Source organism: Ictidomys tridecemlineatus, chromosome 4 (assembly GCF_052094955.1).
Source record: "Ictidomys tridecemlineatus isolate mIctTri1 chromosome 4, mIctTri1.hap1, whole genome shotgun sequence".
Classification (NCBI taxonomy): Eukaryota; Metazoa; Chordata; class Mammalia; order Rodentia; family Sciuridae; genus Ictidomys; species Ictidomys tridecemlineatus.
In genome coordinates, this window is record NC_135480.1 from 37,817,827 (window position 1) to 37,832,038 (window position 14,212).

The window sequence follows — 14,212 nt, forward strand, 5'->3', positions numbered from 1 at the left end:
ACCAGACTGCCTAGAGTTTTAGGAAACAAAGTCCCTTCATGTTTAAATGTTTCCTCTTAGAATTCTAATTTCTCATCTTACTTCTTTTTGATGCTGTTCTCCTGTGGGATTGCTCATTTTGTAGGCTCCCATGGTTATATATGGACACTTGCTTCTGCCTCAACCTTGTCTTTCTCTATTCACCATGTCCATGAGGCCTATTTCTTTGTTTGAAGTTGAGATTCCTTTATGAAATTTGTTCTACTTTTTGGTCCTCTCCCAAAGAACATAAGAAATCTGTAGGTGCTTTGCTGTTTCCCATTGGGACTTATGGGTTCAGTATTTACACGAATCTGATCAGGCCACTCATATTATTCAGGCATTACTAAATGTTTTATATATATATATTGTCTTTGAAACCAGAACACTTTGGGAATGAGATGAAATGCTATTAATAAATAAATTGTGTTAAATGGGATTATTCAGAGCAATCTCTGGAAACCTAGGATGTTTCTTGTTTCTTCATGCTTGTTCCTAAAGTCTTCAATGGTCACACAATTAGTTGTAGAAACTATAACTTCATCCATCAGCACTTTTAACCCTAAAAAATTTAGCAGAAAATTAATTCCTTGGAATGTCTAAGTTTTAGTGAGAAATACTCTGAAATTTTCTCCAAAGAGTGTCTCTTACTATTGTCTAGGAATCTCATTTACATTACAATCTATTGGTTAGGAATACATTTAAAATACTTTCATAAGAATTTGGTTTTTAATTTTATACACATTGTTTCCCTCACTACTTTGTTCAAAGAGACTGGCTCTTTCACTTAAAAAATAATATGTTTCCACATTGTTATTACTCTCATAGATTTTTAAAAATCAAGGTTATATTGATTGATAAATAATTGTAAAAATTGCCCTTCAGAAAGACTGCCCATTTCTGGATTAATATTACAAACTAGAAATTACCACTCTATCCTATGAACAAGTAAAAGGCTGGAAAAAAATTTAAAAAAACAACAACTTGTCTTAAATATGACATGGTCAGGGTTGAAAGGCAACTACTCATTCTAAAATTGGAGAGACTGACCAAAATTTTAAAACAACAACAACAACAACAACAGCTAAAACAACAAAATGCTGCATGTTAAGATAAAATATCTTGGAAAAGGATCTGTGTGCTGCAGAGGAAATAGTATATTCACTCTTTGATGGATGGTATATATATATATATATATATATATATATATATATATATATATATATATATATATATCCATTATTGATTGTTTTATTGAGTTCTATAGTTTCTTTGTTTAGTTTTTGTTTGGAAGATCTATCCAGTGGTGAGAGAGGTGTGTTAAAGTCACCCAGTATTATTGTGTTGTAGTCTATTTGATTCTTGAAATTGAGAATGGTTTGTTTGATATATATAAATGCCTCATTGTTTGGGACATAGATATTTATGATTCTTATGTCTTATTGATGTATGATTCTCTTGGGTAGTATGAAATGTCTTTCTTTATAGTTTTCACCTACCCAGTCATTTGGGTTTAATTTTGGCCAATCTGAAAAGCAGTATAGAGATTCCTCAGAAAAGTTGGAATGGAACCACCATTTGACCCAGCTATCCCACTCTTTGGTCTATAATCAAAGGACTTAAAAGCAATATACTACAGTAACAAAGCCACATTAATGTCCATATCGGCACAATTCACAGTAACCAAACTGTGTAACCAGCCTAGATGCCCTTCAATAAATGAATGGATAAACAAACTGTGGCATATATACACAATGGAATATTACTCATCAATAAAAGAGAATAAAATTTTGGCATTTGCCAATAAATGGATGGAGTTGGAGAATATCAGGCTAAGTGAAGTAAGCCAATTCCAAAAAAAACGAAGGCCAAGTGTTTTCTCTCATAAGTGGATACTGATACATAATGTGGGAGATGGGATGAGTGGAGGAAATTTGGGTGGGGTGAAGGGGAGTGGGAGATGGTGCATGGGGATAGGAAAGATGGTGAAACGAGATGGATATCATTATATTATTTACATGTATGATTGCACGAATGGTGTGACCCTATTTTGGGTACAACTAGAGAAGTTAAAAATTGTGCTCAATTTTTGTATAATGAATCAAAGAGCATTCTGCTGTCATATAGAAGTGATTAGAACAAATAAATAAATTAAAATTTTAAAATAGATAAAATATCATTTTCGATTTAAAATATGATATATTTAATTTTCAGGTCATTTTTTAGGATATATGTCTAAAATTTATTGGAATTTGTCTATATATTAGGACTGCTTTAATTCCTGTCTTTATTTGTCTTCACTTTAATATTTTTAATAAAACAATAAAATGTTATTTTCCAAAATATTATTTTTTTCATATTCTGTTCAATTATAACACTGGTAGTTGATATTTCTGTTATTTATCATTTTAAAAAATATGCTGTACCTGAGGAGCATGATAATTGAAAATAAGTAAATAAAAATAAGTGTTTCATTTAGGAAGTACTTCTGTTTTAGAATATCTCCTGCACTATGTAATTTTGTTTATTAATAGGATAAAACATATAAGAAGAAATATGTATATAAAAGTGAAATTTCTTATAATTGCTTGATGCTAAAGAGATCAAACCCACCACTCTTTCTGTTGAAAATCTTTAGAAGTGTCACTCTATGGGCAGGAGATTATCATAACTAGGTAAGTTATTACCAGATCTGCAAACCAATCTTAGCTCAACAGAGGTCTTTATTGGAACAAGGAGATTATTTTCATGTTTTATTTGAATAGCATGCAAATCGCAGTATAACAGAATGAATCAACTAAAGCTTTGATGGAATTCTATAGAAACTGCACTTTCATCTGTGAATGAATAAAAAGGGTGAACTTTTGAGAACAGCACCTGGGTTTAAACAATGGCAGACAGATTTTCTGAGTGCTTGTTAAAGGCATTACTTGAAATATGTTCTTTTCTGAGTGCAATGCAAAATGCTTATGGAGACTGTGGATGAATGTCTTCTTCAGAGATAGAAGAAAAGACAAAAGCTTGTAAATAAATGCAGGACAAACACGTTTTATTTCAAATTTCCTGAGGCTGACATTATCAGGTAAAACCAGTACACACTGAATATCCTCATTAACATTCCTATTCTGTCCAACTTAACCACCAACTTGTATTTTTTGCCTTTGCCTGTTGCTATATGTAATTTTAGAATTTGTAGGTTTGTACTAATCTTTCAGGTCACCATTTACCCTAGGGAAGGGGACAATGGAGAAGCTGAATAAACTGACATTTGGGCTGTTATTTCTAGTGGATGAAGTGAACATTTCCTTGTTCTAAAAGATCCCCTGCCATTCAACATAAAAAATATGGCATGAACAACTGTGCCCCAAAACAAAGAAGATAATTCATCTGGTTCTAGCTTAGACTTTAGTGCCAGAAACTGTGATCAAGTTTTGTTTGATGTGTCACTAACATTTCTTGTAGAAAAATCTTATCGGATTGGTAGGGAAACTTCACATGAATTATTAAAAAGAAAAGAGCCTTTATTCATATGACTAAGTGGCCACTTGAATCTGTATATATCTACTCGGTTTTAGTTTATTTTGTTATCCCTTTTCTTTCTCTGTTTTCACTTTCATCTTTCTTAATTATTCATCTTTTTTAAATTAGTTGTTCATGACAATACAATGATTTTGACATATCATACATTTGATTCAAATGGGGTATGAATTCTAATCTTTCCACATGTACAGGTTGCAGGATCACATTAGTTATACGGACATGTATATAAATACAGCAATACTACTGTCTATTGTATTCTGCTGTCCTTCCTATCCCCTCTCCCCTCTCCTCCCCTCCATCACCTCTCTCTACCCAATCTACTGTGAAACATTTCTCTCTCTCTCTCTCTCTCTCTCTCTCTCTCTCTCTCTCTCTTTTTCTTCCCCCTCACATCATCATACATGTATTTTGTATAATGATGAGGGTCTCCTTCCATCTTCCGTGCAATTTCCCTTCTCCCTCCCATTCCTTCCCACCTCTCTTTCCTATTTAGTGGTAATCTTCTTCTCATGCTCTTCCTTCCTAGTCTATTTTGAGTCACCCCCCTTATATCAGAAAAGATATTCAGCATTTGTTTTTTAGGGATTGGCTAAATTCACTTAGCATAATCTTCTCCAATGCCATTTATTTCCCTGCAAATGCCATGATCTTGTTATTTTTTTAGTGCTGAGTAATAGTCCATTGTGTGTAAATGCCACATTTTTTGTATCCATTCATCTATTGAAGGGCATCTAGGTTGGTTCCACAGTCCAGCTATTGTGAATTGTACTGCTATAAACATTGACACAGAAACATGTGGCTGTGTCCCTATACTATGCTCTTTTTAGATCTTTTGGGTATAGTCCAAGAAGGGGAATAGCTGGGTCAAATGGTGGTTCCATTCCCAGCTTTCCAAGGAATCTCCATACTGCTTTCCAAATTGACTGCACCAATTTGCAGTCCCACCAGCAATGTACAAGTGTACCCTTTTCCCCACATCCTCACCAGCACTTGTTGTTGTTTGACTTCATAACGGCTGCCAATCTTACTGGAGTGAGATGGTATCTTAGAGTAGTTTTAATTTGCATTTCTCTGATTGCTAGAGATGGTGAGCATTTTTTCGTGCATTTGTTGATTGATTGTATATCCTCTTCTGAGAAGTGTCTGTTCAAGTCTTTGGCCCATTTGTTGATTGGGTTATTTGCAATGGAGAAATGATAGCATCTTCAACAAATGGTGCTGGGAGAACTGGAAATCCATATGCAACAAAATGAAATTGAATCCCTTTCTCTCACCATGCACAAAAGTTAACTCAAAATGGATCAAGGAGCTAGAAGTCAAACCAGAGACTCTGCGTCTAGTAGAAGAAAAAGTTGGCCCTAATCTCCATCTCGTGGAGTCAGGCTCCAAATTCCTTAATAGGACACCTATAGCACAAGAGTTAAAATCAAGAATCAACAAATGGGATGTATTCAAACTAAAAAGTTTTTTCTTAGCAAGAGAAATAATATGTGAGATAAACAGGGAGCCTACATCCTGGGAACAAATTTTTACTCCTCACACTTCAGATAGAGCTCTAATCTCCAGAGTATACAAAGAACTCAAAAAGTTAAACAACAAAAAAATAAATAACCCAATTAATTATTCATCTTTTAGTGATTTTTATTCTTCCTGTTGAACTTACAATCTCCTCTATTTAAAATCTTCCATGAACAACAACAACAAAAATAGATAGAGATTATGATTTGGATCTTAACTATAGCTCAAAGACCATGCATTAATGGGTTGGTTGCTAGCCTCAGAAACTATTGGGCGGTGGTGGAACTTTTAAGATGTGAGCCTAAAGGTAGGATGTTAGTGCACTGGGGATGCCCTTGAAGGAAATATTGAATCCAGGCTCCTCCTCTTTTTCTGTTTTGCTTTATTTTGGTGAGAAGCTCTGTTCCACAATGCATTCCCTGCCATTATTTGGGTCTTGCAACAAGCACAGTCCATACATAGTTTGACTGGAGCCAAGAAACAATGTATTGAAACTTATGAAAATATGAGCCAAAACAAATTTTTCTTCCTTAAAATTGTTTCTCTCATGTATTTTGTCACAGCAATGAATAGCTGACTAATATAATACACTAGGACAGATTAAACCATTCCTAAAATGAAAATAAATAAGTTTTCAGTAACCATTTCAGTTTTTGTAAATGCTTCAATTATTCAAGGACAGGAATTCTACTTTATTCTACCTTATGAGCTTGTTGATTGGTCAGAAGACAATTTTACTGCATCCTGGATATGTCTTATGTTTTAGAAAATAAATATAATTGGAATTTTTAATCTACATTTTAAATGAAACATGTATATAATATACATATTTTTTCTTTGTTATGTCTCACACATTACAGAATGAATTATATCCTTAAAATATTTCACTATATATGATGACAATTTTATTCTGACTCAAATTGCTTAATGAGTGTGTATCAGTTCATAATAATATTCTTCAAATTGAGAAGCCATTTAATATAACATTTATGTAAAATCAATGGGATTATTCAAGAAAATAATTAATTTACTCCATTCCATCTCAAACAAATTGATAATTTGTCTACATCAAATATTTTTATTTAGACATTTTTTTATCCATTATATTTTAGGCTTTACATTAGCAATAGCTATAAGGATGAAATACATATTATTCTAAATTTTCTTGAATAGGGAAATGTTTGAAAACAAGGAATGATATATGCAAGAATGTAATTTGAGTGTACCAAGATAAGTGGGATATATATTTGACACTTTTCTCCTAAACAGGTGAGCATCTTATCAGCAGAAAATCTAGGGTTCACATCACTCTTAAGAATATTGTAAGCTATTTATGGTGCTATAACATAATACCATAAACCATATGGCTTATGAATAACACCAAAAAAGATTCTCACATTCCAGAAACTGAGAAGGCCAGGGTATCAATAAGGTCAAGTTTTGTGAGGGCCCCCTTTAGATTACAGATTACCGTTGTTATGAGGTGTCTACCAAAATCTCTTCTGTGAGACTATGCAAGAATTTTCAGAAGTGAAATGACTGGGTCATGAGAGCTTTGACATAATCAGTGGATTAATCCACTGGTATAGATTCACTGGGAACTAACTGTAGGAAGGTAGGGTGGGGCTGGAGGCAGGTGTGTGACTTTGGAATTAACATTTAGTTCCTGGTGATTTACATTTAGTTCTTAGATTCTCTCTATTTCTGATTGCCATGTCCTGAGTCCTTTTACCATGCTTTTCTCCCATGATGTTCTACTTACCTCAGGCACAGAGCAATGGAATCAGCCCTCTATAGAATGAAATCTCTGAAAATCTGAACCAAAAATAAGCCTTTTCTTCATCAAAAAAAAAAAAAAAAAACCATCTATGTTGTTTTTGTTAGGTCTTTTGGTCTTGATGCAAAAGGTAACTCAACTTTTCTCTCTTGGCATCATAACATGGTAGAAGGAGAATAAGAGAACTTTCAGGTATCCTTTCTATAAAGGCACTAATCTCTTTGTGAGAATGCCACCCTCATGATTTAATTGCCTCTCAAAGACTCTACCACTAATACTATCATATTTGGGTTTAGGATCTCAATGTATGAATTTGAAGGGACAAAAATATTTAGTACATGCAAGTCACAACAAAATAAAGATTGTAACTACTAAAATATATGCATTTGAACAACTTTCTCTTTCTGTCTTTCAGGAAGTAAGTATGTGACTATGAAACTTTCATCTTCTCAGGGTAATTTTACAGAATCTCTCCCAAATACTATTCATGGAATTCTTCATAAGACTATAAACATTAGGAACTACAAGGAGATAGAAAATAAAACTCAAAACTGTTTTTTTTAAACAACATAAGACACATTCTGTTGAAGGACATGAAAAGGCATATAAAGCTAAATGCATTTTAATATGAGATGAGAAACTCATAAATGAAAGAACTTGGTCTTCTACCAAAATATGTTGAGAACTAAGATCTCCAGGTAGCTGGAATATTTTGATTACTAGTAAATCAAAATTAAATTAGATTAAATCAATGTAGGAATTAGATTTCATTGCAATATTAATTCATTTCCTACACTAAAATTTTTATTGTTACTATACTTTATGCTTTATATTAGCAATAACTGTAAGAATAAAAAAACATTCCATAGTGGGGAAGGGATTGGAAATGAGAAAAGATATATAAAAGAATGTAATTTGAGTATACAAATCAACTCATATTTATCATTCAAATTTTCATAAGAATTCCAGTATCTATAGAAAGATAACTATCTATTATCTAGCTAGTTTAATTGAAAACCAAAGAAATTAAACAACTCTGATATTGATATAGCAAAAGGAAAAATATCAATGAAATATAGCAAATAGAAATGTGTATGTATAATATTAGGAGATGGGATAGACATAAAGATGCAACATTCAGTAAACTTTATTTACTTCAATTAATGGTGGAAATTTTATCATTCATTTAACTTTTTAAAATGAAAAGGAACCCTCTTAAAATTTAAATGATTTTTAAGTTTGCTTTATTTTTCCTTATTTCTGCATACATATTATGATAAATTGGTTAGTACAGAGGTATTACCTTTGAACAAATTTTGTCAAAATGTCCTACTTTTTTATCTCTTTGTCATTTTTTCTTTCCTTACTCTCTACCCACTTTTGCCATTTAGTGCTGACTTTATCTTATCTTATTCTCTTGCCAATGTCTTGGCTGGGCACAAGATCAGGAGGCACTCACAGCTTTGTAGATTCAAACAGCAATTCTTTATTCCCGAACTCACACCGGCCTCTGCACAAATATGTTCTAGGGAAATCCAAGTTCTCCTGCACAATTTATGTCCCAAATCTCTCTCAATCCCATGAGAACTCCGTGGGATCTCAGGCAGCAGGAACGCCCTATTCCCAGCAGCAATAATCTTCAACCTCGAACTTCCCTAAAACCCATATTGTCTTAAACCGGGAATGCCCTAAACTTGTCTTAAACCAGGAACGCCTTAAACCCAAGGACAGGATACTCCCTAAAACCTGATCAGCTCTAAACCCGGATCCGCCCTGGTTCTTGAGCAAGGTCACCTTACTAAAACATACATGCAATGTCCCAGTGAATGTCCTCTAAGCAACATGGGGTACACTGGCAAGGAAATTTCGATGCATCAATCCTACTTGGCAATGGCCCTCAGCATTCTCTGCTTCATTTTCTTCTGTAAATGGTCTTCTGAACTATGCTGCTGTCACATTCCACTCCCAAACACAATGCTGTCACATAAGAATTGCATATTAAAGACAGCCTCAACTGAACAATATGCACTTTTATGGTATAATGGTTTTCCATGTCTCAGTGGCTTCAAGTCGATTAGATTCTTTCATTCACCCATCCACAGAGTTGGGTGCTGTGAAAATGTTATTTTCCCAACTGTTTAAAACTTAAATATCTTTCACAAGATCTCTTTTTGACAGACCATCTTGTGCCTTTAAGACATGTATTTGTACTAAAATCATTCTTCAAAAGTTATCTTTTGACAATCTTCTTTTAAAACCAGCAGTAAGGAAGATCACAATGAGATATTTACAGTGATTGTTTTTTCCATGATTGATACTTAAATGCAATGGAGCACATAAGGTTTCACTTACCACCAGTATGGTAAATAAAGTGTGTCAAATTAAATCCTCTAAGTCCACCATCTACTCCATTGTCTTAAAGTATGCAAACATTTTCCATTAATCAGTCAAAGTTTGAAGTCAATGTCTTTGCACCCATTTATCATGATTTCTGTAGAATTTGGAGCAATTCTGTCTAATTTGTCCTCATTTCATTTTTTAATGATTAGCAAATGATGCACTGAAAACAAAAAGAATAACTGGAACATTTCCTCTTTTTATTATTTTTTTGTCAGCTTTCTGAAACTGGTAGAAATCCTTTGAAATGAGGTAGCTTTTAGTGTGGGTACTGACACAAGGAGCTGAAAATTGAACTATATCTGTAACAATTATTAGTATAATTCAATTACAGATTCAAATTAGAGAATACAATGAAAGGAGAATTTTTTTGTTATGTGACATGTATTGAAAATTTCTTAAAGTACTACATTTTATTGTTATTCCCTTCACAATACTAATAAAAATAGTAACCAGTAGTCAATCACTACCTACCTGAAGGTGAATGTTTTCAACACAGGAGAAATTGCATTGCATCTTAGTAGATAAAATTTAATTAAGACCAAAACAAATATGATTTATAATTTTGTGTTTATGAAGAAAATTGCTTAGATGTTTCCATTGAGACTTATTCAATTCAGTTCCCACTCTCTATAGCCAAGAGACTGAAAGTTACATGGCCTCAATTTATAGCTGGATCATAACATGAATAAAATAGCAACAAAAGGCTTTGAGAGATAAAAATGTTTCACCTTCTTGCCTGCCATATATAATTTGCCTAAATTCACTTGGTATTTAAACATGACTCAAAGATAAACATCTCAGTAAAGAATTCTGCTTCAAATATACTAAAGAAAGTCAAGGAATAGTAAGATAAAATAAAATTATACTACCTCAAAGAGTCCAGGCAGTCTTACTTTTAGGCAAGATATTATCACTTTCCTTTTATAACCCACCCTGCCTTGTAAAATTTGGCTGCTTTCTCTTGCAGCATAAGGATAAGAGAAATTCCCCCCATAAAGAAAGCAATCACGTCATGATATGTTCAATAAGGAGTCTAAGAAGCCTTGGATCACTGATCAATAGGTTTTGTGGTGCCCATAGTTCCTCTGCAATGATGCTATTCAAAGTGTGGTCTGAGGACGAGCAGCCTTCTACATCACCTGGGAATTGTTACAAATACAGACTTTTTTGTGGTACATATTTATAATCCTGGCAGCTCAGGATGCTGAGGCAGAAGGATCAGCAAAGTACCTTCAACAACTAAGTGAGGCCCTAAGTATTTAGCAACACTCTGTCTCAATATTTAAAAGTGGATAGGGGTTTGGCTGAGTGGTAAAGCACTACTGGGTTCAAACCCTGGTATGAAGGAGGAGGAGGAGGAGGAGGAGGAGGAGGAAGAAGAAGGAGAAGAAGAAGAAAAAAGAATTATTATTATTATTATTATTATTATTATTATTATTATTAGATCACCCTCTAACAAGATCCCATGATTTTTGACATGTGCATTTGTGTTTGAGAGACACTGCTACACTATAGTGTTATCTTCTAGGACTGACTCCAACCCATACAAATTTCTCCAGCTACTAAAAGAAATCACTCTTCAGGGAAGCTTTTAGAGTGTCCAACAGCTCCTACAAAAACAAAATCCTTTCTTACATTAAGGCAAAGTTCTTTATACCCCATCTGATTCAAAGGTATGGTATGTCAAGATCATTGTACTGTCATGTGTATTTAAAACAAATTTTAAAAAAGGCAAAGTTCTGCTTCTCTGTTTCTTTCACCTATTTAGTAAAGAATCTTCCCTTTAAAATAACATAGAAAAAAAGGCCATCTCTTTCTCTTTCAGCAATGTCTTTCAGATAATAACAAGTAGAATCTCTTCTGTACCCTTGCTCTTCTCCAGTTACCTGTACTATTCAATAAATGTCATAGTATTTAGTCTCCCATAATATCTACCATAACATTGACTGTTTATTACAGAATACACCCTAATTATTACCATGAAAATATGGTTTCTAGATCTCAGTACAACATTGTAGATAAAATGTGACCAAAGAAGGATTGAGAATGGGGATTATCTCTTCACACACTCTAGATAATCTACCTCTATTAATACAAGCTAACAATTTCATTGTCTTTATGGAGTAGGAAGTGAGAGAAAGAGCATCATTTTATAATTTCACATTAAGTTTATAGATACTAAATTTATATGTTTCTAGAATCCTAGTTATTTTCTACTTATGCAAATACTATGTCTCTCATAATAAATTTATTCTTGAAACCCAAATGTATAATATTTAATATAGAAATTCAAAGATGTTGACATGTTTTCTACCTTCATTTCTGAAACAGCTACTGTTATCTGTATTTATTCCCTTACTTCCTTATCAATATAGGCTGATTGTCAGCTGACCCAGTAGAGAGAATTTAGATTTGATTTGTATATATTGTGAATTTATTGTTTTGTTCAACATAGTTGTTACTATGGAATGTAACATATCATAAATTTGTCCTCATGCCTAGGATACTAGATTCAGATAATTTGATCTTATTTTTTTTTCAAATGCATGCTTTGAGATGCTCTACTATGGGGGTTTATGGGTTAAAAAGTGCTTTCTTTACTGGCAAATTTATAAACACTTTTGATAAATAAACAGAATTGGAAAGAATATGTGGTTTAATTTTTGAACAACTCTGTGGTTCACCAGGACTCTTACCATTGTGTTAAGCAGAAGGGCCTCCCAAAGGGATTCACAGCCTAATCTTCATAAAACGTGAGTGTGTTTTGTTATCTGTCAAAGGGGACTTTGCAGATGTGTGTCAGGCTACTGACTTTAAAAAGATGGATTATTCTGGATGTTCTAGGTGGCTTCAATCTAGTCACATGATTTTATTATAAGAACAGATGTCATTCTCTTTCTAGAGACAGACGACAGGAAACAAAAAGAGAAGTCAGAGATTCAGAGTGTGAGAAGGAATTGGTGCACCATGCTGGTTTGAAAATGGGGGGAAAATATGATAAGGAAGGCAGGCTGCCAGAGCTGAGAGCCCCCTTGATACCAGCCAGAAGGAAACAGATCTTTGCCTGGAACTGAGTTCTGTCAACTATTTCACAGGAATGCAGCCTTCCTTATGCCTTGATTTCAGCCTGCTAAAATGCCCTAAATCAAGGCACCCGCTGTGCCACTCCTCAGCATCTGCCCTGCAAAAGTATGAGACAAATGGAGATTGCTTTAAGTCACTAAAAATTTAAACTTTGGATCATTTGTTACATCAGCACTAAACAAACAAGTGGGGTCTAAGCCTCCAGGGCTGTGTGTATTCATTCCTAAAACAATAGCAGACATTTTTAATTTATGACAGCACACCACATTCAGACCCAGCTCAGATCTGGCCTTAACATCTCATAACAAGTGATCCCCGGAAGCCATTTGAAAACATTCAGAGATGACACTTCAGTGAATGTTCCTTAGCTTTGGAGGATAATCGGTAAGTACCTCACACACAAAGCAATCTTCTGTAATTGTTTTTCAAAATGATTTTTCAATTTTATCTTCAGAGAGAGAAAGAGTACATTTGAAATTATATCCATGGAGTAATACCTGAGTCTCTGTGAGTATCTGTATTTAAGAAAAAATCTTTAAAAAGTCTAGCCTTTAATTTTCCTATCTGTAAAAGAAAGGGGATGATCCTAGAAGTTTTAAATATGACTCTTTCCTCCCTTCCTCCTTTCCTTTCTAGCCCTCCCCACAGGACGCCTTATGCGGGAATCTACTCTATGAACAAGGAGATGCTGGCCTCCTCAGCTGAAAAGGTGCAGTAGAGTCACTACACTCTCTTCCAACCATCCAGATTCTATCCACCAGCATCCATGTAGTTTCTGAAAATTCCAAAAAAGTTTGCTTCCACACCACTGGATAACAAACTGCTTCTCATGATTTTTGTTCCCAATATTCTAATTTTTTAAAAGGACATATAAAAAAATGGTGAATACAATTCTTCTCTACGTCAATGACCCTCATGTGCCATTTACCATGGCACTGCCTACTTATCATGAGCATATGTGAACACATAAATACAATTATTCAGTATGTATTATTAATCATAAGAACTAATGATTTTGTGTTCTCTATAGAAATGCAGTTTTATTTGTCTACTGGGAATTGTCTAATAAGAAGATAAGAGGTCAATGACTCTTTTCTTATTCATTACTTTTGGGATTTATTCCTTATTTAATAATTCATTCTTTACACAAATAAAATATGAGAACACAAAGTATCTGGTAACAAAAACTTTTCTTAAAGTTAAATGTGATTTTTCTCTAAAATACTGATTAAAAGCATAAATTGTTAATATTAATAATTGATAATATAAATGCATTATAGTTTACCCAACATGGTGTTACTCTAGTCGGTTCAAATATTATGAAAAGCAAATCAGTTTGGTTGTATTGACTCAAGATTAAATACCACATTTATACCATACATGTCTTACTTCTGTATAGCTCTTCAATTTTTGACATATAATTTATTACTTGACTTTGAAAATTTAAAAGTTTAGTGGATTCTCTTAAAATTAACTCTTTAATTGAAATACTTGATTAGCTCTTAAACTGTCTCCCATTTTTTAACCACTGTGCCCGATGTCCTTAACTCATTGAACTTTTAAAGTTATTAAGTCTCTCTCTACCCTCTTGGTGCATTTCATCCGCCAGCTCTAACTGCCTGTTCCCAAAGATGGTACATAATCCCTGATTGTTATTGTAATTGTGTAATCAAATTAAAAATTTTAAATATAGTGGAGAGCTAATAAAGTGAACTCATTAAAATAAACTTTATACAAGTTCCAGGCAAAACTTAAGAAGGATTATTGTAATCTCAAAATATTTTGCATCTACATTGCTTCTCAAATGTCCTTTAATTTTCAACTCAAGAAAAGGTATTAGAATTAATTATGGGCTATGCTAGAAAGGTGGTGCAG